We start from the raw sequence: 5,702 nt of genomic DNA on the forward strand, positions 1-5,702 counted from the left end.
CGCCGAGCTCCGCGCCGTCACTGGCTGGCCCGGGCTGTCGCTCCTGCGCTGCGGGTGCCCCCCCCTTCCTTCTCTTGCCGAGGTGGCTTCCTGTTTGCCAGGGTTTGTGTGAGAGACAATGAGCGCGGCCTTCTCGGAGGTATCCGCGCTGCGGGCCAAGGAGACCGGGGCTTTGGTTGCCTCACGGAGGGACAGGCAGAAGCGGGAGCGGCGGGACCGCTCCCCTCTCGAAAGCACCGTAGAGTCGGGGTTAAAAGGGTCCAGTTACGGCGGAGGGCCTACGCTTGCTCTGCCCGCCGCTGCTTTCCCCCTTGCCCTTCGGAAGGGCCAGGAGCGCTAGGGTGTTAAGCGGGTCGCATCCGCTTTCAGTGTACATGGGGAGAGGTTGGAAACTTCTCTCCCGGATGCCTCTTAAAACTGCTCGTAACAGCGGACTGAGGGCGGGAAGGAAACGTGGAACCCGCACAGCCGTTGCGCTACAGAAAGGACGAGAAGAAGCGCGCAGGAAGCCAAACCTCCCCATTAAAATACCGCCAGACCGCGCGTTTTGGGCCCAAGCGGGCTCAGGGATGTGCCTCAGACCGAGGCCCCCAAGGGGTCGTTTTCTTTGCGGGTTCTCTTAACGGAGAGCTGGCCTTTCCATCCTTTTGTTTTTAAAATAACGCCCCGGTTCTCAGATTTTCAGAACAATCGTTCACAGATCCTGGTAAAGAGTGTAGAAAAGACACCCTCAAGTAAAATGACCTTATTTAAAAGAATTAGCTTAAAAAAAACAGAAGGCCCAATCCACATTTTAAAACTGAATGGCAAAACTTCCATTGGGATTCATTCTTACGAATTGTTCCTCTGAGAAACAATTGCATCTCAGTGAACTCTGGAGAAATAACCATTGGTTCGAAGTGATCTGGGGATTGATTCTCCAGTGAAGTGAAAGCGGGTGTTTTTTAAAATGAAACCTTGGTTGAAATGGTATTTTTATATCTACATGGGGTTTTTCCATTGCTAGAAATCCCACTCTACAAAATATTATATCACAACATCCATTTTAGGCATTTTTTAGTTACTGGGTCTCACTGAATTTCACTTGCACTTAAGCCTGAAATCTCAATCTGCCATGTAGAATGCTGTGTGTTTATGTGGAGTTAAGTAGGTCATAGCCTAATTCTAAAAGACCCACTTTTTGAGGTGTTAATTTCCTGCTATTTTGGTTTTGTAAACAATGATCACAAAGCTAGATAAATGTTTAACATTCCTTTATGTAGACTGTCATCTACAATGTTTCTCAACCTCAGAAACTCTAGAAATATGTGAATTTCAATTCCCCAGGCAGTATATAAATTAAAGATCAATTTAAAAAGTTACATTAGAACTGAATCATTATGCATATTATCTCAAGGAGAGACCCAGCCTAGAACTAAGGAGAATTTTTCTGACATTTAGAACAATTAATCAGTGGAATGACACCTCCAGAAGTTGTGGGTGCTCCAACACTGGTGGTTTTTAAAAAGAGATTGGATAATCATTTGTCTGAAATAGTATAGGATTTCCTGCTTGAGCAGGAGGTTGCACTGAAGGATCTCCAAAGTCCTTTCCAACTCTTATTCTGCATCTGCTATCACACATAGCACAGTAATTAAAGAAAGTACAAGTTTAACCCACAACTCTGTAAGAGAATCAATCTAATAAGCATACTACAAAAAATTAAGGAAGAACTTGTTTAATTCAAAATAATAGCAACGCTCAAATCCTTATTGGTTGAAGACTGATAAGCCAGATACAAGATTGGAAACAGCTTTTTTTGGTGTAATTTACCAGATTTTTTTTAAAAAAAAAGTTTAAATGTTTCCCTCCCGAAGTAGCAATGAGGGAAAATATTTGGACATTCTCAATGATTGAAATGAGGAACCCCCAACCTTTTAGGGCTTGTAGTATTTTGAGAATATATTGTCATCCTGCTGGGGTAGCTTCCCCATTCACAAAATGCTTGCTTTTGGGGGCATACTCGGAGGAAACCAATTTATCAGAATACTAACATCCCTCATCCATGCAATAGGATGCTCCTTACTCTTCTACTAATGCTACTATTTAGGGGGGATGTAAACACAATTCCAAACAATATACAGATACAGCTGTCCATTAAAATTTCTATATGCCTCTTTTTTGTAGTTAAAATATTTGTTTTTAATGTAAAAATTCAGGAGTGGAACCTGGCAAACCAAAGGAAAAGTGATTGAGTATATTAGTATCCCTGAAATCCACATGCAAATGCCAGATCTAAATAGGCTGAGGATGCTGAAAATGATCTGCCAGCTTATATTGTAGCTTTCCAAAGTTGAAATTTTCTGTCTTGAAAGAAACAGCCTTAAAGAAAACTGACGGCTGATATAGTGTGGTGTGGTCCTCAATGGAACCGCATCTACATGGAGGGAAGTGTGTAGTGGGGTGCCCCAGGGCTCTGTTCTGGGCCCAGTGCTCTTCAACATCTTCATCAACGATTTGGACGAGGGGATAGATGGGGAACTCATCAAATTTGCAGACAACACCAAGCTGGCAGGAATAGCCAACACTCAGGAAGATAGGCTTAAGATACAGGAGGATCTAAACAGGCTTGAACACTGGGCGCTATCTAACAAAATGAAATTCAGTGGTGAAAAACCTAAGGTTCTACATTTTAGGCAAGAAAAACCAAATGTACAGGTATAGCAGGGGGTACCTTGCTCAATAGTAGTAACTATTGGATCTCGGAGTCCTAGTGGACAATCACTTAAATATGAGCCAGCAGTGTGCTGCAGCTGCCAAAAAAGCCAACACAGTGCTAGGCAGCATTAACAGGGATAGAATCAAGATCACGTGAAGTATTAATACCACTTTAAAAGGCCTTGGTAAGGCCACACTTGGAATACTGCATCCAGTTTTGGTCATCACGATGTAAAAAAGATGTTGAGACTAGAAAGAGTACAGAGAAGAGCAACTAAGATGCTTAGGGGACTGGAGGCTAAAACATATAAAGGAACTGCTGCTTGAATTGGGTATGACTAGTTTAATGAAGAGAAGGATGAGGGGGGACATGATATCAGTGTTCCAATATCTCAGGGGGTGCTACAAAGAAGAGGGAGTCAAGCTATTCTCCAAAGCACTTGAGGGCAGGACAAGAACCAACAGATGGAAACTAATCAAGGAGAGAAGCAACCTAGAACTAAGGAGAAAAGTCCTGACAGTTAGAACAATTAACCAGTGGAACAACCTGCCTCCGGAAGCTGTGAATGCTCTAACACTGGAAGTTTTTAAGAAAAGACTGGACAGCCATTTGTCCAAAATGGATTTCCTGCCTGAGCAGGGGGTTGGGCTAGATGATCTTCAAGGTCCCTTCCAACATCATCATCATCATCATGATTATTATGATTATTATTGGATTTCCCTTCCAAGATTGAAGGCTGATCTCAGGAGGAAAAATGTTTCCCAAGAGTTGTAGGATGGAAACATTTTTGGTTTAGTAATCCTTTGTGGTTTATGTAGATTTTTTAGACCTTTACCACTGTAGTTCTTTCAGTGTTCCCAATTTTTTAATTCTCTTCTACTTTTACTATCATAAATTACTTCAGTATGAAGTAATGTCTGCTTTTTTAAAAAATGCAGATCTTGAAGAAATGTCTTTAGACATTTAGAAGCTGAGGGAATAGTGTCCATTTAGACCTGCCAAATGTGTTAGATAAATACCACATCCTGCAACATGCATTTCATGGAACAAGCTGATTACTAAGGAAGATGGGGATATGGGGATTGTTCCTTCTTGCTCAAATAAAGTAACATTACTATAATTACAACTTTTAGGAATGGTTTCATATGTTTCAAATGGTTACTTCATTACAATATTAAGGTATATTTACTTGAAAAATATCTTGTCCTAAAATAAATTTAGAAATAAGATCAGTTGATCCATTTGTTCAATAGACGGACTCACAATACAGATAATAAATGTTTCAGAGTAAGTTCAACAAGTAATGGAAGCTGATTAAACTGATTGTGTGCAACTTAAAGAGTTTGCAGATGAAAAAGGAGGCAGCTGAATACTTGGCAGTGATGTAAAGACAAACTTTAGTTGCATTACATGCAAAACACCATCCTTTTAAAAATTCAGAATGAAGAATAAGTACAATAACAGAAATATAAATAATCCAAAAAAGAATGAAAAGCATATGAGTAATCCTCTATGTTAAAATGGTATTTCCAACAACACATTAGATAAATTGATAACTTGTATAATATAAATATTGAAATGGACTTTTTAATAGAAATTTTGTATTTGCATAGTGATAATATAAATGGATTTATCAACAACAAAATAATATCTAGCTGGAAGCAGTTCCTGGAAACTGAGGTAAAGAGAGCAAAAGGAGGCTTGGGCCATATCCAGTTATTTCCATCCATCAACAAGCATAAAACAAGTAATTTCTCCTGACCTCAAAATCTGAAAAAGCTGAGGAAATAAAAGAGAGAATCTGCTCCCATTGGAGACACATTCAAGACCTCTGAAACCCTTCACACTATAGATTTCCCTGTCTTTGCTATAGAAAAAAAGGAACTTCACACTAAGTCCAATATATTGCTCATATATAGATAATCTTTGAGGTGTAGCAGTCTCACAGATTTTTTTTTTCAAAATTTATAATGACTTAATATCATGGAGAGTGGAAAAAAACCAGCTACTAACTACAGCTTAGTAGGAACTGCATTGAATTTTTCCCCAAACATGTTATTTCCAACTTTTTCAGAGTGTTATTTCAATATATTCCCAATAATTTTAAGGCAAAAGTGGGCAAAAATGGCTATAGAAAAGTTTCTGAACAGGTTAGGTGGGAGGGAAAGAGAAGCAATTGACCTCTGTTCAAGCAATCCTGTTGAATATCACCGCTTCCTTTTTACAGACTTTATTCTAGGATGTGCAAAGGGTCATGTGCAGAAACTGTTCCACGTATGGAACAGCTAATGGTGGAGTGGTTTGTATTTGCACTGAAATGTCTGTCTGGTTTTGGCTTGGGCCAAAACATGTATTCTGGACAGAAGTGTTTTAAAAGGAATGAGGGAGAGCAGGAAAAAGCAAAGGATATGGGTGTCCCACAGTGAAACTCTCCTGCCCCCTTTCTGATTTTATGAAAGGCTTCCTTGCGCTGCTTCCCCTTAACCAGGGGTAGGCAACCTTGGTTCTTTTATGACTCATGGACTTCCACTCCCAGAATTCCTGAGCCAGTATGGCTCAGCTTGGAAACCTCTCCCTTTTTCCTCAGCATGGCTGGCTCAGGAATTCTGGGAGTTGAAGTCCACGAGTCATAAAAGAGCCAAGGTTGCCTACCCCTGCCCTTAACCATCACCGTTGTCTTTACTTAAGGAAGGCACTGGGATGGCTGTCACGTAAGCCATGCAGGAGAAGAAGAGAGACATGCCAGCCTTGCTGTCCTCACCCAGTTAGACCTCCAGGTGATTTTTTTTTTCCATTTCTGTTTTTGTTTTCAGCGGAAATCTGAAGTGCTCCAAGATTCAATTTTGCAGCCTTCCTGGAATAGCTCAGCAGAGCTTCTGAGACATGATATTTTCAGTTTGGAAAAAAAAACCACACTTAATGTTTTCTGCATACTGCGATTTCATTCTCCTTCCCAGAAATCTGGGTAGTGTTTTTGGCTTCTCTCCTCTTAACAGACCGTTGA

Source organism: Vipera berus, assembly GCF_964194415.1.
Source record: "Vipera berus genome assembly, chromosome: 1".
In the NCBI taxonomy this organism is placed as follows: Eukaryota; Metazoa; Chordata; class Lepidosauria; order Squamata; family Viperidae; genus Vipera; species Vipera berus.